Source organism: Anas platyrhynchos, chromosome 16 (genome assembly GCF_047663525.1).
Source record: "Anas platyrhynchos isolate ZD024472 breed Pekin duck chromosome 16, IASCAAS_PekinDuck_T2T, whole genome shotgun sequence".
Classification (NCBI taxonomy): domain Eukaryota; kingdom Metazoa; phylum Chordata; class Aves; order Anseriformes; family Anatidae; genus Anas; species Anas platyrhynchos.
In genome coordinates, this window is record NC_092602.1 from 14,870,861 (window position 1) to 14,892,908 (window position 22,048).

At 38.3% G+C, this 22,048-nt stretch overlaps 1 long non-coding RNA gene across 1 annotated transcript in view; it reads left to right on the forward strand.

Moving 5' to 3' along the window:
• Nucleotides 1–22,048, forward strand: part of LOC139998800 (uncharacterized) — a 117,902-nt gene that overhangs the window by 36,678 nt on the left and 59,176 nt on the right. Inside the window, exon 2 of the long non-coding RNA XR_011803748.1 lies at nt 12,404–12,501. This is a non-coding gene — a long non-coding RNA (uncharacterized lncRNA). The remainder of the gene's footprint in view (nt 1–12,403; nt 12,502–22,048) is intronic.

Sequence of the window (22,048 nt, forward strand, 5' to 3'; positions counted from 1 at the left end):
AACATCCAGGTAGATGCTAATGCAGTGGTGTTAATTTGCGTCTCCAAATTACTGGTAGTAACTTCATTGTGTTTGGGGGCTCTAACTGATCAGCAGAGATTAAGACAAAGTATCCTAATGATTTTTGGCATAGAACACTCCAGCTATCTTTCATGTTCTATTATGGAGACAGAGACAAGGTAGCGGTCCTCTACTGTGGCAACAATGGTGAAAATTAGCAAGACGCCATCACCTGCAACACTGTCGTTGCTGTAACAAGCTGGTTAACACACTCTTGTTGTTCAGTAGGCTCTGCAGTCAGCAGTCATTTGCAGTGTTCTGGTCAGTGGTGATTGCAGGACAATACCATCACACGACTTTTCGTGGAGAAACAAGTAGTGCAGGCATTCTTGTGTGCAGGACTTGAGCATAGACAGCACTGCAACAGCCAGTGGGTGGCACTGTTGTTGCAAGGAACCCAAAAAAAAAACAAACCAGTCAACACTTCAGAAATGTTTGGATGGGAGTTTTCCACTGAAAACAGCAGTTTTGTCGAAATTGAAACATTTCATGGAACATGTCGTTTCTCGATGAATTTTTAATGGGGAAAAATGTAAATGACTCAGTTTGACTTTATAATTTCAGTTTAGCTCCCCCTACACCCTCCTTATTTTATTGATTCAATTTATTAGTTTCTGTGGATACACAATTTTAATATAATTCTTTATGTTTATTTTTTTCTATTCTTTATGGTTAATGACTTGAACTCTCAAAATGAAGTGGTCTTAAATTGTGGAAAGGGACAACACCAGTATTTATAAAACTAAAATATTTTAAACCTCTCAAATGTTATCCCAGTGAAAAAAAAAAAATCTTTGATTCTCAATTTAGGACAAAAATATGTTCTTAATGTTAAAATTTTGTATGGTCTGGATGTTCTGTATTTTGACCCACTCTGAATGGCGCTTCTTTACAAGAGGTCATGCTTTGAAATGTTATTTCATAGTGCTTTGAGAGTGGCAGTGCCACCCAGCAAAATGTGCACTAAAGAGTACACTACAGTGCTCAGGACATCTCAGTTCTGCTTGCAAGTGTTCATTATTTTGTGTCAGATAGGTGGCACCATACCTTGGTATCTTTGTAAGCTGTCAAGGGCAGGAAATGGGGCCAACACAGGGCTGAAATCTCAGGTAGCTGTTCCTTTTTAAAAATAACCTGTTGATGGGGTCTGAGTAGGGACAGCTCACTGAGTTAATGTGGTGGTGGAGTAATGGGTGTTACAGAATGACTAAAAGCACTGCAGAGGGAAAGGGGGCTCAGTTAGCTGGAGAGGGAACACCTTTTCCTTTTTCTTGTCTTCCAACATAAAAAACAAACAAACAAACAAAACAAACAAACAAACAAAAAAACACCTATTTATTTCAATGTGGCAAACTTGTTATGGCAAATATGCAAAACATGGCTTTATTCTACATAGGGTAAATTATTTATAGTGACTTAGTGACTTCTAATACAGTCTTGTTGGAGGAAGCCCAAATGCTTCATTCTGCCATATGCAAAACTTACTGCAATTATTGCAGACTTCTCAGATTCTGCCCACTTCATGTCAAGTTAGCATTGCTACAGCTTCGCTATGCAGAGCAGGAGGATTTAGAGTGACATACACAGGCACCCCATGAAAATAAACTGACAGGGACGTTGGCTAGAGGATGCAGAAATGATATCCATAAATGTACTTGTTTTCTAGTTGGAAGTGAATAATGACCATATAAACTATTATCTGCAGCCTTTGTCTCTCTAGATTGCATGGCATAGCTTCTGCAATGCCATATGAAAATGTTTAAGCACTTGCAGGTATCTTAGTAAAATCAAGATACCTAATAAGGTCAGGACAAATCGCATAGAGATACGCAAAGTAAGTATGTACATAAATGTTTTTTTCAGATCAGGGCATACAAGACAGCCTTTAGATATCCCGGAGGAAGATGGCAATTCCTACCTTCCCTCCGGGGATACATAGCTGTGTTTTTGTTCTTGTAAGTGTTGCAGTGGAATCTTTGAGGGAGCTTAGCAATAAAGAGAAGCACTTTTTTATTTTTGTTTGACACAGTTACTTTGGTGTCTGTGTCAGCAGTGGAAAAAGAACCAAATTGTATTGCTACTTCTGTCAATTCTTAAACAGCACAGCTGAGTCCCCTCTCCTCCCCAGATAAGAAAGAGAAATTCACATTGTAATATTAATAACTGTGGGGCCTGTTAGCCTTTAATAATTAACATACTGCTAACTGTAGCTGAATGTTCCTTTTTCTAACTCCAATTACAGACCCATTTGGAATAGGCCTAGCTGAAGAAAGTAGCAGAGCAGTAATGTTATAACAAAGACCTACATTAGACTTAAATTGTTCTCCTTTGGCCTACACAGTAGATTAAAGAAAATTTTGGTCTCTCTGACAGTCATGAAGCCAAATCATCAGGTGTTACAGAAGAATACAGTACTTCTGTATCCTAGTCACTCCAACTCAGGGGACTACTTGAACATCAGAGCCAATTCCTGCAACCTAGTGACAAATACACTCACCTGCCTAATGAAAAATGAAGTGTTCCTTTCAGTAGGTGACAACTGTTCATATACTTGCTGCTTTCCCTCGAGATAGTGCTAACTAGGAGGGTCTTGCTACTGTTTTGTTTTCTGCGGGGTGGCAGTATGCCTTCACTGGTAGGGTCTGAGTAGGATAGGAGACCTGGTCTGAAACAATGGCTCCCAAATTGGCTGGGCCTAGTATTTTGTGTTTTAAATAGGGTTGTTAGTGCAGCTGTAACAAGAAGTATAGCATTTTGCAAGCCTACAGTGATCTTTGCAACCTGATTTACAAGTCTTGGATAAGTGGTGGTAGTGTTTACTGCAACACCATGATGTTTAGGCAGTATTGCTACTACTATATACGCTTCTGCTAGCGGGTAGGCCAGTTTAATGGTAACGGTTTAAATGTTTCTCAACTATACCCTTACTTGAAAAGGTCTACTACTATGCAACCAGAATTGGAAGGAAAGGAAACTAGCAAATTGTAAGTTTTGGTGACCTAGCAGCTAAAACTGAGTGATGAAGGCTGCCATATATTATGTCTTCCCGTCCTGGTTGTGCAATCCCATACCTTCACTTGTGCATGCAGCTGTAAAGTAAGAAGGGCAGGGAGCTGATCCAGATGGAAACTAACCTAACAAAACAGTTTGTTTTTTGTTAGCATGGCTTCTCATCCATGTTTAGATTAGCTTAAACTATTATGACATTATACCCAGAATTAATCAAAAGAAGTGGTGAAAGAGGCTTGAATTTGTATTGGATTATGTCACATAGTGGGATGTTTTTAATAGTTATAATTCTATCAGAGTTATACTGTCAGGCTTTTGTAATACTTGGTAAAATGTTAATTCTCACTGTCTGTGGCATAGCCATGGGTGAGATAATTTTCAGCTACCTGCTAACAATTAATACAACTCTCAAGAGACTTTCTGCTTTTCAAATTACTTTCTCACTGCTTAAATTTGAGAAGTTGTGAAGTGGAAGCAGAACAGGGCTAAGAGTGAGAAGTTCTTTAGCTCAGTTGTAAATGTGGGTGGCTGCAGCTGGGGATTAGAGAAAATTCCACATACACCTACAACAATCTAAGAGAAGGGGGGTTGCAACATTAGAGGAGGTGACTCAAGGGCATTTAAACAGCACATGGGCTGGGTTAGAAGTCATCTACACATACTGACCCTTGAGACAACAGCAAGTTTCAAAATGTGGCGTCCTCAAAATGAGATTTAAGGTTTCACTACTTTGAAAACAGGAAGCAGAATAAGAATTCAAGGTATGGACATGCAATGGAAAAGCATCCAAAACACTACAAAATCCCATTGCAGAATTTTAGTCCTAAATTTACCCGTGACTTGAAGAGGTACTATAAACTGAATCTTTAACTGTAAGTGGAATTTATTTTCTTTTTCAAGTGTGGAATTTTCAGCAAAAAAGTTGAAGTCATGTATTTGATCTATATTATTTAGATTTGGGGTTTATTATATATATAACTTCATGTGTTTTACTGCAGTGTTAGTTCCTCACAGGCATTGTCATCCTGTCTTAATTTCCCGCTCTCTGTAGTATTTGTTCCAGGGTCAGGCTTCACATCCCACGTGCACCTCCACTTGTGACCTGAGTGCCAGTAATGAATCATGCCTGCCAGTGGTCTGTGCCACAGCCTGCAAGATGCAGGCTGGGACAGCTCCGGTCAGAGAGGAGAACAGGAAAAGGCACAGGAGCCAGTTCTCACAGGGCATAATTGCAGTATTTCAGAACTAAAATATACTGCATTTTGAAAGTTCATCTCTTCAGTAGGGAAAAAAAAAATCATTTTCAGCAAAAATTGGATATTGTTTGAAATGGAATTTTCCATTGGAAAACTAGTTCCAACAGAAAAATTTATAGTGGTTCTATGCTTAACCTTTCTTTACATTTCTTCAATGAGAACAGCTGTTCTTACCTGCTGCAGCAACAGAGTTTCTCAATGTCTGGACCTAAAAATATAAATGAGAAGTACAAGTGAAATTTTAAATAATTTTGTGTTATGGAAACATGAAAAACATGAGAGTGGATAAAAATGAAGAAGCTGAGAAGGGTTAAATTTTGAATATAATCTGATATTTCAAAGATGACATTTCAAAATTTTAAGCAAATGTACACAGTCAAAAATTTTTTTTCAGATGTTTTTAATTAAAAGAATTCTAATGAGTTCTAGCTGGGAAGAGTAAGTACTCACGTTGTTGTTGAACATCAAAATAAAGACAGGATTGCTTCACACATTTTGGACATTTTGGTAGAGGACAAATTTTGGTATCTCCAAGCCTGTTCACCCATCTGTGATCCTTTCAATTGCCATTTATCTAAAATGTAACACCAAGAGAGAGAGGAAAAAAATAATAACAAAAAAAAAATCTATTAAAGAAAAAATTATATTGTTTGACAAATCAATAAAAGCAGGAGAAATCTGTGTACAAAAGAGAATGCAGTGGGGAAAAAAAAAAAACAAACAAACAACAACAACAACAAAAAAAACACTAGAGATGAGGTTAAGTATCACTGATTTCATTCTTTGCCATGTTAGCAGTTCATCATAAGACCTTACACTAGAAATCAAGTCAGCTGGAAGGGAGTCAAATGATGATTGTATGAGAAAGACTTTGGGACAGGACAGGGTCATGAAGGTCTCGGTTCACTTCTCTGTGTGTGAGACTCTGTGTGTGACCACATCAGTTGTCCTGCTCTCCACTTCTGACACAATAATGACAATATTTAGGGCAGAGACTGATTTTTTTATCGTCTTAGTAGCACCAAGCAGAGTCCTACTACTACATCCCACCACTTACTAGGTCTCGTAAGTTTGCCGTGGTTAGGAAGTTGTTCTACTGTGCTAGAAATATTTTTGAAATTTCAAACATAGAAATTGCCATTCTGTTTCAGAAGGAACAAATACAGTTAAAGATCACACATGTAAAACTTCCTCTATAATTCCTGGTATTTTAGAAGTTTGTGACTCGTTCTGAGTGTGGGAGAGCAAAGTTCAAGTCTTCACTGAAAGTCTGTATCCCCCCTAAGGGTGGCTCAGGGGAGACCTTATTGGTCTTTATAAGTACATTGAAGGAGGATGTAGCGAGGTGGAGGTTGGTCTATTCTCCCACATGCCTGGTGACAGGGCGAGGGAAAACAAGGCTAAAGTTGTGCCAGGGGTGTTTTAGGTTGGATATTAGGAAGAACTTCTTTACTGAGAAGGTTGTGAGGCGTTGGAATGGGCTGCCCAGGGAAGTGGTTGAGTCACCATCCCTGGAGGTTTATAAAAGACGGTTAGATGTTGAACTTAGCAGTATGGTTTAGTGGAGGACTTGTTAGTGTTAGGTCAGAGGTTGGACTCGATGATCTTGAGGTCTCTTCCAACCAAGACAATTCTGTGATTCTGTGATTCTGTGATTCTGTAATCAGATACAGTGTTTATACTCTATGAACACTGTTTTGACCAGGAATTCCAGAATTGGTCAGTCTTCCCACAAAGTTCATCAAAACCAAGCTTCTATCATTACATTTTTAGATTACAATTGCTTTACTTTCTAAAAACACATTTTGTTGGAATAAACTCAACCAGCTGTCTTCTGGATACTGGTGTGGTGTTAACTGTAAACAATGATTATGAGGATTTAAAAAATCTCTGCAGGTTCAGATTAGGATAAAGACCTAGGATAAACTTTTTCCTTGAACACTGGAAAACACTAGCTAAATTCTTCTAGTTTGGTGCTTTATGCCTGGATTGCACTGTTCTATGGCCGTGAAGACCCTAGAAAGGCAGGAGGTTAACAGAAAATGCAAAGCAGAGGGAAAAAGTTGCTCTTTAATAGAAATTTGGAATAAGTGAGCTGAATTTACTTTAGTACAAGTGAGAGCAGAGCTTACGTTATTAACTTTGGTGTTTGTATTAGAAAATGCTCTGTCTGCTTTTTCATAGCCTTCCACCAGTCCACAAAATGATGTCATCGCTATAGAAAGTTAGGATACTCTGAAGGAAAAACAACCACACAAAGGGGCATTTTGAAGGTAATCCATGAATAAAAATCCATGAATGACTTCAATGAAGATGCTTATGGGGAGGAGATTGCATTTTAAATGTTGATCTTTTCTCCCTTCAGAATATTGCTCCCACCTTATCAATATCTTATAAAAAAAAAAAAAGAGAGAGAGAGAGAGAAAGAGAAAACTTCTGCAGCTGCAGAGGCAATTTGGAGGGATTAAAAATTTATCCTGTTTTGAGCAGAACTTTCCGCAGGTGCTAGAATCCACTTAATCACAGGTGGGTAAGCTGCGCAGCTTCCCTTTCCCAGGGCTAAAAAGTCCAGGCAATTCTTTCATGCAGGGATCTTCTGTCAGGACCTATGTTCAATTCGAATCATACTGAACCACAGACATTGCTTAGAATAGCAGCAAAAGCAAGTCTGGAAAGTAAAAGTGACATTTTTTTCTTCTGGTTTGTTTCATTTGGTGAGGACGCAGTCAAGTCCACTCCTGGAGCAGCTCAGTTACTGTGGCAGGATTACACTGAGGTTTGAATTTGCATCAGCAGTTAAAGGAACAGATTTAATTAAAAGGAAATATATCCATTAACAATAATCATTGGAATTAAAGTTTTTCTTTATATATATATATATATATACATATATATTTATATTTAGCTAGTATATGTTTCATGTTTTCCTTAATGCTAACAATTGAGTTGTGGTCACAACAGCTGTCAGCTGAATGGGAGTTGAAGTCTTTTCTTCCAGTTCCACTGTAATTAATAGACAGATGCTCTGGGAATAGATAGATCTAAAAAGTACCTTCTGCACTGTTTGTTTGCAGCCTCAATAAGACACTTACAGTTTGCCTGTATGGCTGAGTCCTGTTCCTCACAGATCAGGGTCTGACAAGTGATTAGCATATCTTTCTTGAAACATCTGTAAGACCTAAAGAAATAAATTTTAAAGAGTAAGTTGTTCAGTTATTGGAGGTAGAGATTTCTAGTTAACATTAGCTGAAATTCAGGGTTTTCTGCAGTAAATTCAGATAATTCCATGTCAATTTTCACTCTTAAGTGGAAAGTCATGTGGTTTAGAAATTTCTCTTTAGAAACATGCCTCTCTCCTGTGATTTTATTGGAATAAAGAAAAAGGAAAAAAATAAAATCTCCAATTGAATTTCAGAAATCAAAACAAGACCTTAATTTCTAAAACAGTTTTAAACATATGTTTTCTTCCTGTCTCTAAAGGAAACCTAATTAAAACATTTCCTTTCAAGTATTTTCAGTGAAATTTTATAATGGTTTTAATGCTAAATGGAACACTTTCCAAAAACAAACCAACATTTTTCAGGTGTGGAAACATCACTTGGTAGGTGGGGACACTTCTTCCTTTTTTTACTGGGGCTATTTGACACTATCACAGTTGGGTTACTAATGCATACAAATGAGAGAATACACACCAGTGTTAAGGACTGAGCATTTGTCAAATGGGTGTCTTGGCATTTCTGATTCTGTCCCATTATAAAACATGTTGGAAAGCTGGAAAACACATTTCTGATTCAGTCTGGGGTTCAGCAAGCCTATGGGAAAAGCAGTCACCCCCACTTCCCATGCCTATCTGCCCTTTACAGATCTGCTGCCTAGTAGAACAAATGTTTTGGACACGGGGTAGTATGGGTGCCAGGACTGCATTGTTCTGCCTATCCAACCACAAATGTATCCAGCCTTGTGAGAAATAGTCCAGTGAGGGGAGGAAAAGGCAAATTCTTCAGGCAGTGGGTTCAAACTTCATACTTAAGTGCCAGACAGGTTTCTGCATCATTCGTGATAGGCAATAATGGGAATCTATTTCTGACTAAACTCTAAATGATTACTGCCAGAATATCGTCGTGGTGCTGATGAGTATTTATCCAACAGAAGAAAAACAGCATGTTGATTCTTGAACCACAGAAAGCCATAATTGTCATTTAAAATCTGGCATGTTGTTTAAAATACTAAATTCATTATCTTTCAAAATCTTTATACATCTAACTATCACTCTGAATACATTTGTGAGTGTAAAGAAATGGGTATTCTTTTTTTTGACAAGGGTTTAGACTATTGGGCTGTTACATTTTTGATATCCTTCTTATGCTAAATATTAAAGCCCGAGCAAAAAATTAAATAAAGATGTTATGTGCACACAATGAATGTAAAGCCCATTCTGTTCGAGCTATTTGCTCCCATTACCTACCCCAAAGAACTAATAATTATAAAATTGCAATGCTTATTTGAAATGTCTGTTGCTCACACAGTAACAAATGCTCCTGTCCCTCCTCTTGCGGTGTAATGACTGTATCAAATAATTAAAAAATAAAAGGTGTTGGGGAAAAAAAAAAAACTAAAATTTCTCAGCTCCAGAGATGCCAAACTGTTATCAAGGACAATGACATGGTATAAATTTTCAGAAATATTGAAAGGAGAGGGAAAAAAAATCAAGCTTTGACGTTAAAAAGATGATAACAGCCATTGGCTCTTGTTCAGTAACTTCCACCCAAGAATTTCAGCAGTGAGATAATCAGGCTTTCACTGACTTGGATGGGAATGGAACTGACTTAGATCAGACTCTGCTCACTGGCCTGGCTGTTGTTATGTGGAGTTGTTTGCTGGAAGAATTTTGACAAAAATAATAGCCCCCAGAGTGAGGTTTCAAGAGCAGAGGAGTGTGCTAGACAGGTAAATCACAGACAGGCCCAGATCCTGGAACTAGCCCTGCACTTGATGTTGTCTGTATGTAAGTAGAGCTCTTGAAAATCCAGAGCTTTGAAAGCTTTGGAGACTGAAGGGTCTATCCAGTGTAATGAAATGCTGATCTCAATGCGAAATAGTCAGCCAGTGGGGAAAAAAAAAAAGAAATCAGATATTGCTCCCACTCTAAAAAGAGTGTTGTGGCTTCCTGTTTGCCATGCTTTAAAGTAGCACTAAAAGCATGCAATGTGTTTTCAAAAACTTGATAGTTGGCAAGATAATTTTCACATCATTTCTTCCAGTTATAATTAGAAAACAAGAAACACTGGTCAGAAGACCTGCAGATCTTATTTCTAATTCTCTTCTTGATGTGATTTCTGACTGTATATAGGCAAGACAAGAGTTAATATTTGCATCTTAAATCACGTTTGTATTTTTGAAAAGCCTCCTTTTAAAGAATCACTTTAGTGATGCTATGTTGATAAAATGTAATCTCTTGATTCAGTGACTCTTGAGCAAGGAAATTCAAGGAAGAGAACTGGTAATGTCCCCTGAACTTTCCTATTGTTGCACGCCCCGTGTGTTCTGTCGAAACAGACAGCCTTTCTATAGCAAGCAGCTGGATGTATGCTATTACTGCCTGCTCTCCCCAACGCAGGCAGCGGCAGAGCAGCACTGTCTTTTCATAGCCTTGGCTGGGTGCATCTGCTCAGGCCTTCCTTGTTCCCATGCTGCTTGCCTGCCTTCAGCTTTATTGCAAAGACAAGTTATGACTTAAATAAACGTCCTGTTTCCAGGAGTAATAGTGTTTTGGTTTTTAGTTGGCTATCACCCTAAAGATCAACAAGGCTCAGTTTTTTGTAATTGAAAGCTTTGTATGGGCAGCTGAGGTACCTTTTATATCTCAGATGTCTGGAGTACGTCCAAGGATATTATTTATCAATAACATTTATTTATGGGCTTGGTGTCAAAATTACACAAGGAGCTCTAGTTATGTGAAACATGACAAGAATGTGACCAGGTACTGTTAGCACGTATCTGCTGACATCCATATGTGTTAGGAATGCATGGTGTTGGCATGCATTTCAGTCTCCTATGTATTAATGAATGCTGCAGCATTTTAGGCGCCAACCGATGAAGCAGCCCCTGCAGGTAGATCCCTTGGCAAAGCCCTCTGAATTCTGGAAATGTTTGCTTGCCAGCACAAGAGGGAAACATTTAGCTCCTGGAAAAACTACCTTTATGTGCGTTTGAAGGAAACATCAGCCTCGGTGCTGCTGATTATGGATTTTGCAATACATGCGTTTGGAGCTCAAGTTAAATCATCACACACTTAAACTTGAGGCTGTAGCCTCATGCTGGGGAGCATCATATGTGCTATTTGTGTGATCCTTGTACAACCTGTGCAATTTTGGTAAACAGGTAGAAGAGAAAACACCATTAAACTTTGCTTAAAAAGAAACGCTTTCAAACTTCTGGTGCATGTGATCTTTTTCATAGAAAGGGAATTGAACTGAAATTGTACTCCAGTGAAATGCTTCATCGCTAAGGAGAGGAGATGTAATGATTTTGGACAGCAGCTATCAGGGTTAAGAAACTTATTTGTTCCATTGGTTTATGGCACAGACTAGTAGTATTTTATTGTCAAACAGAATTAGTTTTATATCAAGAAGAGTGATTACTTGGGTTCACTGTGGTTGAGATTAAACTTGATGATTTCATGTCCATTATTGATTTAGGCTTTACATTCAGAGAAGTAGCGGTTTATATTTTACTTAAGGGGATTTGATCACAGTAGATGTAATTTTCAATGTTTTTTTTCAAATAAAATAGTAAAGTTGCTATGCCTCTTACAGTAACTGAAGAAGAAAAGAGAAGGGGTCTAGAAAAGCTCGTTATCTCAACAAGCCTAGTGCAAAAAGATCTAGAGAAGATGCCAAAAGCGCTTACCTTTTCCAGTGTGCAAGGGACATGCTAACACCTGTGTATGACATAACACAAAAGCAGGAACCACACAGGAGATACCCTGTCAATGGTACATCACAGCTCCATACTCAGATAATTTGACAAAGGGATGCCAAAACCTTACAGTACCTCATCTCTTATTTATCCTGAAATTGCAGCAAAAGAGAGGGAAAACGAAGGTGCTTTCCAGCATTAGAACAGGGTCAATAAGGCACCAAATGTGGGCTTGCCAATGTAGGAATCAAGTGTGTAAAGTGCACAATATGTCACTAAAAATAGCCCCTTTCGAAGTATCTCAGGCCATTAGAACATGCCATGGGGAACCAACCAAGCAGTACAGCTTGATATGGGAAATTTCCCAACTGCCAGCCGGAGCTCTGCTCCTTTGGACAGTAGTGGATGTCTACAGAGGGAAGAGAGGAAGCCACAGTCAGAAATAAACTGTATCAACCCATTTGGCCAGCAATTGAGTCATGTTACCTTTGTCTACCTCTTTTCATCCTACCATATGTTCATCTTTGTGTCCTAGGCAGTTTTCAAATGCAGTGGAACCATATTTAAAGGACTTACCTAGAACCTGTGTGTATATCTGCACAGGATTTTCTCCTGCATGCTTATGTAGCCATACCTAGCCATAACCCCTCTGCTGCTAACATAAAAAACACTCTGCATGCAGACAAGAAGTCTGCATGAGTATGGGATGTACAGAGTATGGGATGTACTAGGCTCTGGCTCTGCGTTGCTTCTAGTCCTGATCTCCCTTGAAGTTTCCTGTCGCAATACCTGTGGATATATTGCCTACTACTACTAGAATCTGGGAAACAAGTCTTGCACTTATTTGCACAGTTAAACAGTAATAGCTACCAAGATGCACAGCAGCTGACATTGGCCAAGGCTCACATAATGATGCTTTACCTTCAGTAGTTTGTGTTGCTCCTAGACCTTCATTCCCTGCAGTGTTTTTGGCTCACTGGGGAATAGTTCTGCCCCTTCTGTCATATCCCCTGTTGTCAGGTGTTTATGAACTCAGTTTTTCTTGCAAGGCCCCTTGCTGCATAGCAAACTATGTTTCTCTGTGACTGAAAAGTTCAACATCAGTGTAGTTTTTTTTATCTAAGGTAATGCACTCATTTTTTGTTTTGTTTTGATCGCAGCTACAACATAACTGAGCAGTTTTTATACATGTATGCCACCCATCCCTGGTCCATCCCTTCACCAGCTCCATGCCAGGAGGAGATAAATTAATCTGGAGGTAAGCCTTGTGCCTTTGGCTGAAATGTATGTGTGCAGGTTTGTTGCTGCTCTCTACTGGCCAATCCATAGTTAAACCCATAATCATAGCCCGTAAATCAGAGCCTTTAACCTGAGTAATGCCTATCTGTTTTTCTGAAGGTTGTTGCTCTGTGTCTGTTTGTAACAGAACCGTTGAAATTGGAAGGGACATCTGGAGATCACATAGCCTAAAGCAGTGGTAGTTTAGACCAGTTTGCTCATGGCTATGGAGAGTTGTTTTCTGAGTAGCTGCAAGGATGGAGACTCTAGAACCATTCCAGGAAACCTGTCCCAGTGTTTGACCACTGTCACAATTGAAAAATTGAAAAAGAGTTTTTGTTTACATGGAATTTTCTGTATTTCAATTAGTTTTTTCCCTTTGCCTTTTTTTTCTTTCACTGAATGTGACATAGAAGAGTCTGATTCCATCGTCTTTATTCCTTTCCATCACATCCTTACAGACATCGTTAAGATTACTGCTGAGAGACTGAGACACCTCCAGCCTAAACAGTGACAGTTCTCTCAGGCTCACCTCACATCAGATGCTGTAATCCCTTTAGTGATCTGCTCCAGGATGTCCATATCTTTCTTATAATGGGGAGTCCAGAAGTGAAAACTGTATTCCAGTGTGGTCTCACCGGTGCTAAGTAGCTTTCCCAGGCTTTGGAAAAATGTCTCTAGTCCAAAGGCAAGGCAAAAGATTAGGAGAAAGTAGATGCATGGAATTGAAATTAAATGGTTGCATTCTTTGTGACAGAAGTTAAAAAGATGTTGCCTGAGGCTTTATTTATTTATTTATTTATTTATTTTAATAATTTACGTGTGGTTTTTTTTTCATTTTACTTTCTCTGTTCAGTGAACTGGTTCATATTTAATGGCTTACTAAGTTATGTCTATGATAGAAATGGCAGCATGTCATTTTCTTATACAGGTATAAGGAAAAGTGTCCTCTTTTGCAGGAATTAGAAAGAAGTTAATATTGTTCAACAGCATAATAGTTGGGCCAGGTTCTTCTCAATATAGGTGACAAAGTAAACGTCCTTGTAGCTGTCCTTGTAGCTTTGATAAGCTTTTCTTTCGTGCAGTGTTTAAGCAAAAACACCTGCAAATGTGACCAAGTCATGCTTCCAGTCTGGGAGGTTAAGGTCATAAATAATTAGTGATGTTTTGGAAACACAAGCCCTATTAGCTTTCAGCTAAAATATTTAACCCACCTAAAAGATTTGTTGAGGTAACTGGACACTGTAAGGGATGTCAAAACAGATGTAGATACCAAAGAGTACTTCAGAATCTCAGTAGCTTTTTACTGAAGGCTTGTGCTCATCCTGGACCAGAGACTCTAGTCAACACTGTTCGGCAAGGTAAGAAGGCTCTATTATCTACTCTGCTTCCTCCTTGACTGTGCACCCTTCTTTCTTCTTGAGCAGTGGAAAGGTCCATTACTGCCTTCTTTCTCTGGTCTAATCCAGCATTGGAAGACAGCTGCAACTTCTTTAGTTCATGAGATTTTTTGTTTACAAAAGCAAACAAGTGTCACAATAAAGACATGCCAGGCTTAGGATGTAAAAACAGTGTTAAAAAGATTAAACTGGACAGAAATAGATTGCAGTAACAAGCATGTAGTTTTAAGTAATTAAGAGATTTGTTGCACTTCTAATCTGTTTTTCCCATCCGTGAAAAAAAAAAAAAAAAAGAAAAAAAAAAGAAAAGAAAAAAGAAAAAAGCTATGAATATGCTTTTCTACTTTATCTATTTACACCATGTAGGCAAGTGCATGATGTATCACTTAGTGATGCTGTTACTAAGAAAATGCAACCATTCCCAACTTCTTTACTGATGTGGTTGCCTCAGTGTTTCTAGCCTCTGTTTTTTCTTTCCGGGAAGGCCAAAATGCTGGTCTAACACTATACACTCTTACCTTTCATGAAAGGGATTTCAAAGAAAGATGGTAGAAATCTTTTTCTTTTTCCCCCTGAGAAAATTGTTAGTCCTCTAACTGCAGAATTCCTGGTATCTATGCAACCTGCAGATACAATGCATTTGAATATCATACTAGTTGTCTTCTCAAACTGGTCCTTCCTGTGGCTTGAATTTGTAATATGGGGAGTCTGGTTTTCTACAGGCTAACTCAGGTCCTGGGAAGAGGGAGGCTTTGTGGTCATAGAGGAGTCCTGGAACCCTGCTTAAAAAAGAACCTCGTAACATAAGCAGCAGGTGATTAATGAGTCCAAATTAATGGCGAGGTTGAAAGGCACCAAAAGCTTGTGTGAAGTATTTTCAAATTTTCCATGCTAAAAAATGGCAGAAAATGAAGTCAGTTGTATGTCTCTAAGCAGGGGCATTCTTACCAGCCTCTGGCAAGTCAAGGGAACTAGCTGACATGCAAACCATCATGTTGACAAACACATACTTCCATTATTCAGACTGCTGGTACATACAGTGCTGGCTCTAATCACTAGCATTTCATTTTACATGTATAATACTATGCATCTTCATAAGTTACAGTGACCAAGAGCCTAACAAAGTAAGCCATTGTAAAGAAACATAGCAAAGTCAAGTAACAACTGAACATACAGCAAAATCCTTGCTTTGATCCTTACTTGCCTTTGGAAATACTATGTCAAGTGTCCTTACTTAAAAGAAGCTTAGTTTAAAGTGGAAGCTGTTGTTTCAGGAATGCCAGTGGCTCTTGGGTGTATAATAAACTTGTTGAAAGGAGCTGACTGATTCACGCTTTGATACTGAAATGCAGAGCTCTCAGCAGCACATTGGGCTTCTGCATTTAATATAAACTTCTTTCTCCTCTTGTGCTGCCACTGTCTGATTTCTGTTGCACTGGGCATCCTGGCTTGTATCAGAAGCAGTGTGACCAGCAGGGCTAGGGAGGTGATCGTCCCCCTGTACTCGGCTCTGGTGAGGCTGCACCTCGAGTACTGTGTTCAGTTTTGGGCCCCTCGCTACAAGAAGGACATCGAGGTGCTTGAGCGGGTCCAGAGAAGGGCGATGAAGCTGGTGAGGGGCCTGGAGAACAAGTCCTATGAGGAGCGGCTGAGGGAGCTGGGCTTGTTCAGCCTGGAGAAGAGGAGGCTCAGGGGCGACCTTGTTGCTCTCTACAGATACCTTAAAGGAGGCTGTAGAGAGGTGGGGGTTGGTCTATTCTCCCACGTGCCTGGTGACAGGACAAGGGGGAATGGGCTAAAGTTGCACCAGGGGAGTTTTAGGTTAGATGTTAGGAAGAACTTCTTTACCGAAAGGGTTGTTAGACACTGGAACAGGCTGCCCAGGGAAGTGGTGGAGTCACCATCCCTGGAAGTCTTTAAAAGACTTTTAGATGTAGAGCTTAGGGATATGGTTTAGTGGGGACTGTTAGCGTTAGGTTAGAGGTTGGACTCGATGATCTTGAGGTCTCTTCCAACCTAGAAATTCTGTGATTCTGTGATTCTGTGTGTCTCCATGTCTGTGTAGGCAAGCCACCCTAAGGAAGCACATCTCTGATCCACTTTGGACAGGGACCAGAAGGTGGTGCAGTCGCATGGCTCTCAGCATGATAGTCATCAGCACCTTCCTATTTGAGAAGTAATCAGGAATCCTGAAATGGCTCATTACATCCATAGTGTGATCAGGTATCCTGCCAACTTTTCTTTTTCAATATACTTTTTTCTTGACTTGTAAACAGAATGAAAGGCAGCAAGAGTAAGTTGAACTCCTTCCAAAGTAGGGCATGTCCTTAGAAACTTTGGCTTTTAATGAACCTTATCTAAAGGAGTACATATAGCTTCTGTGGGGCAGCAAATTAAATCCCTTTAGTTATATGTTTGGGTTCTTCTGGCACAAACCCTAAAAGCCTAAAATACTTTTCTAATCTATATTTTGGTGGTGCATGCTTTGGTGCTTCTCAGCTATTTGCTAAATTAGAATGAGGCATTACAGAGGGCTCAGAGCCAAGAAAATACTTGACCTACCCTCTTCTGCAGTGCTCCGGAACTAACCTAGAGTCAACTGAGGCAACAGACACAGTATTTACAAATACACCAGACAAAGGACCTAGTTTTATGCATTTATTTCCAGTAACCTTGTAGCTAAACAAGTGTATATACCTCAACAGTCTTACGTTACGGAGCAGTTTTAGACAAATTAACTGCATTTGCTGTGTTCAACCACAGCCTCTGTTTATCTGGTATTGGCTGAAAAGTTTTTTCACATGTTTGGTTTGACAGATGTTATTGTGGAAGTCCGTGCTATAGGTTTTCTCAACATTTGCTGAATCATCTTATTGTTGTTATGGACTTTAGTAGCATGTCAGCATAGAATGGCCATTATTGGTACACATATACAGATATGTGCAATGTGGGGTCAGAAGCAGGACCAATGTCTTTTTACTCTTCAGTGAAAAACAACTTCTGAAAATGGCCTTTTGTGCTTATTGTAGAGTGTGATCTAGCTGACTGGTTTTATTTACTTGCTGACATCAACAGAAAGCTCCCAATTAACATCTTCTGACTTTAGTTAAAGTCCTTAATTGTGTTTTTTATATTCTTCTATGTAGCAGCCTCTTCAGTCCTTGCTAAACTCCTCCAGAAGAAAAAATCTTGTAACCTGGTTTTGCAAATCAGGCTTTTGGAAGTGACCAAGCAAATTAAGATTTAGCAAAAGATTCCACAGCATTTTCATTTAGGTGGGTCAAATTTCTGCTATCAGCTGGATAGGAATAATGATGACATATGTACACAAGTATGGTACATGCATATGTAGCATAGAGTTAGTAAAGTTTTTAGTGTACCTGGGATTAAAATGGATACCTATACCCAGCTCACACAAATGAAGGGGAAATGTAAACGAAGTCTTAACTATGTCTAGATCAAGATTCTTCTTCTGTGGTTTTATTTTCCTTGCAGTAGCCAGGTAGCTTTATACAGTTTCTTGGACTTTATGGGTTTTGGCCAGTAAAAATATTCAGTTGAATTAAATTGCAAAACACACTTTTAATCTATCTATTGAAAATAAAATTAAGTACCTTGTCAAAACTGATTTTCTGTGGAAGGTGGAATATTTTACTGTAATACTTTAGCACAAGTGAAAAGTTGATTTATAGCCTATAGTATAGTAAATAGCAACTGTTCATATGTGTTGAACATTTTGTAGTATTTAAAGAAGATGCTAATTCATAATGGACAGTAAAGCCATCTCGTGCTTTAGTAGAGACAGTAAGTTTTCATTATGGGATTTCTGAGTATCAGTTTGTTTATTCTTTTTTAAAAAAGATGCAACTCATGTTTCACTTTTTAAGCACCTCTTATGATGGTTGAAGTTTTCTGTGTGGAGAAAGAGAATCACAACAAAGATTACAGACCATGAACTTCAACAAATTTCTGTTCTTAGATGGGCTCGGACATTAATCTGCACTAGACTTTTGCCCAGTGTGTGTATTTCATTTTATGTCTTGATCAGTATTGCATAATGTATGGGTCACTTCTCAAGAAGAACTGATACATTGTAAAGGACTTTATTCCATTTTAAGCTAGAAATGTCCTTAAAAAGGCAAAGCCTGAACTCATACAAAAACTCACTTTACAAACTACTAGTTTTACTTTATGAGGCTTGCACATATACCTGAAAATGCAGACTATAAATTCCACTGGAATGTGTACTCAGGAAAAAAAAAAAAAAAAGTAGTCTGGAACAATAAAAGAATATTTTAATGCTGTTAAGTAGCAGTACAGTAGCAGTACATATATGTACACTAGACAGGGTCACACCTTGGCCAGAACAACTTTTGTGGGCTTTGGTTCTGCTAGCAGCACAATGCAGAATACTAGGAATTCCTAACTGTATTTAAAGTCATTGTGATTCCAGTGGTGCGAAGTTTATATCCTATTTACAGCATACCATAATTCCTGCCAGTGTTGTATTTGAACTAACTAATGGAAATAACTAATGGATAAGATTTTGGTATAACTATATTGTGAAATAGCATCGTTATTTGTATGTATAAATTAGATAGTGTAGCTAGACTTATCTGAAAATGGTTGCTTTTGAATAGTCATATTTCAGCAAGATCAGAATTTTGTTCATCTGGACTTTGTTTTTTAGTTAATGTTTTTAAAGTCTACTAATTAAAAAGTCTTCCTACAGATAATACTATGGCATAGGAGAGTGTATTCTACTCTGCCTACCACAGCTTTAAATTATAGGAATAAAAATAATCATTGTTCATTTCCACTAATTCTTGAGCTCATTGTTTGGGTTTTATATCTTCAGATCCCGTTGATTTTTAAAGAGACTAAACCAAGATTATCAGAAGGAACAATGTAAGACTTTATCCATATTGCTTTATAAATCCTTAATCTGATAGGTATGGTTTTGGAAGCAAGTAACTATTACACACTTTAAGAGTCTCAGACCATCCTTCACCTCATTTTAATTTCTTAAATGAGCTGCCTCTTTCAGTAAGACGACTCAGTTTTATTCGCTTCGTAACCAAACCTTTGCAGACACTGGCCACATGCATCACTGGAACAGAAACGAACAGAAATGTGCTGTTACGTTAAAAGGAATGTAATGGGAGGGTGACAACAAATAGGTAATTTTGCAACTTGCTTCATTTTCACAGAACAGTATCTCTAAGCTTTATGAATATTACATAATGCAATGTGTCACCAGTTACGTAAATTCTAAACACAGTCACTTTCTCTGTTTGCTACATGCTAGAGGTGCTACAGATTGGAAAGAGCAGGGTTCAGTGTTAGGTAGTATGAGGGCATAGCCAGCCTTTCAGGCCTCAGACCTGATGGGTAATTGTCTGTTTCTGTTTGATCCTGTCTCAATCCATCTCCTAACAATACCAGTGGGAGTTTCACTTGAGACAGCCTTCAAGATTTGGCCTATTTAGTTTGTGACAAATAATAGTATACAGCCTCTTGCCTGCCAAATCCTGAGGACTCATTTTTTTGGAAGGAAAAAAAAAAAAAAAAAAAAAAAAAAAAGTGGTATTTATTTGTTGGCCTCTTACTTTTTCCCAAATATAATTATTTTCAGTTACACTGGTGAACATTGGTAATTAAAATTTGATTCCACGATAGTTGTTTTAAACAGGTGATTGTTTGCCTCCAAGTCTAAAATATAACTACAAAGACCCTCCTCTGTAAAAGTTCAAGGTCTGATACTTTTATTTGCACTGCAATGCAGTGTGAGTAGATCCACTGTAACCACTTTAGTAAGATGCTACTAAGGGGAAAGGTGTCATGTAGTAAGGGTCAAATAGAGACCAAGTAAGACTGGCAGTTAAGGTTTCATTTATGAAAAAAAGTTTCTTCTTTGACTGTTGAGAATACTAAATGGTATTACTGACTGGAATTTGTGCCCAAGGCACCTTAAAATTTAGTTTCTCCAAGTTTCTAAATCACAGTTTTCAAGTCATTCATGCAATTGACTTTATCTAAAAACAAGTTTCAATGTTAGAAATGACAATAGTGATCATTAAATCATTCAAGTGATGTTAAATTGTTCCCATTAGCACAAAAGCATACCTTTATAGTGAGTTTGTACAACTCAATCTCAAACGTGGTCCAGTTGAAAATAGCAAAAGCACAGAAGCACATCCTGAGCACTTAAGTCCAGTGCTGTATCTATCCACTGTGGGAGGCCTGATTACACCTGGAGATCTTGGGAGAGTTGTGTTTCTGGTTTTCCACCATCTCCAAGACCTTAAGCAAAAGCTAAAACCAAGCCTCAATTTTCTGTTTTGGCTTTAGGCAAGCTACCGGCTAAGAGCTACTTCCTAGCTCTTTTGATGTGGTCTTTGTGAGGATCTTTGATTCTAGTGGGAACATAAGAGCTCCTGGAAGGACATTCCTAACACTGAAGCAAAATCTAACCTGTTCATACTGGACCACGAAAAGGACGGGTTAAATTCATTACCTTTTTCCTGTAACTCCAAACAAACCTCTCTGTTGTACCTTGCAAAACAAAGGTAATTTAATATGTTCATCTGTTCAGGATCATCAGCAGATTTGGTGCTGGAAAAGCATCACTTACTGCAGAAAGAGAAGGCTGGACCACTGTTTGCTGGGAAGGCAGGGTGGCACCCTTGGACTCTAATCTGCTAATTTGTGGTGTTTTGAGCAAGGAGACACCTAAGCAGTCCGTACACTGATGATTCAGCACAGTGCAATTTACTGTTCATGCTCCAGGCCACATCACCCACAACCCAACCAGCAGATTAGCACGACCAGTATGATTTAAATGGTTTAGAGTCAGTTTTAAAAATCACATCAACAGAATGTTTATTTGTCTAGCAGATTATGTGTCTTTTTCACAGTCTTTCAGTTGCTTCTTTTTTGACGAGTAAAGTCTTTATTTCAGGCATCTGCCTATAGAAAATCAGTGTGCTTTTTTTTTTTTAAGGGCACATTTAAAGATGAAAAATGAGGTTTGAATAACAGCATACAAATTACACAGATATAAAAGTTCTCTTTCATTGTCTTAACTTACAGTTTATTTTGTACAGAATTCATTATGTTATACATCTAAGACTTATACTGTATAAATATCTTGGGTGTGGTGTATATACATATTCAGTGTTATAGATTCAGCAATTAATGTATGCATTTAACAATACACTATAGTGTATTTCAATGTAGTGCACATGATTTATATTTCAGAAAAGAGCATATCCTCTATGAAAAATTTATATTTCATTCATAGGGTACTCTACCTTGAAATATAGTTGTTTTCCATTATATCATGGACTGTTTGTTGTGTATTGTATGGCTGTAAGATTTTCTTATACATTCCCCAATCTGAATTAAGAAACAGCAGCTCAAAACATTAATCTATGTGGTTGTACATCAAGAGGAGAGCAGGGCACTGGATTCCTAAATTCTTACCTAAATGAGAAAGAATGCACAGACAAACCACATGGAGCTAGGCTGTGTGATGTCCAAATGAAGTAAAATGGTCTGAGCAGATGATAACTGCTAGTTCTTGCTTCTGTATTCTGTGTGTGCCAGCTCTTGAGCTGGCATCAGTCGCTCAGCTCTGACTTACAAAAGCTGAGGGTCCAGCATCATCTTTGTTTTTATAGTTCACAAACTCCTTATATTTCATTGATCCACGCCTTGCTTTCAGTATTTTTCCTGGCTATTTCCTTATATGTGTATTGATACTACATAACTGCATGTTATCTTTCCTAGATAGCAGGCGAAGAAACTTACCTACAGTGCCTTTTCTGTACATGCCATAAATAAGATGCTTTGTTTATTCAGCATCAAATTACAGGTGTTGCCTCCCTGGGCACCTACTGAAGCATAATTCTAATTAATCTGTCAGTATAGCTTCTGTTTTTTTGTTGACAATTCTAGTTGCTTGCAAACATACATATTGTGCCTGTTAATCACTTGGCTTCCTTTGCTCAGTAGTTTCAAAACTAGAGATACTTTTATCAATGTACAAATGCTGTTCATTTCTTAGAAAAGCAAAATATTATATATTCCATGAATAAAAAGCTTTCTTTTCAAGAAAAAAAAGGG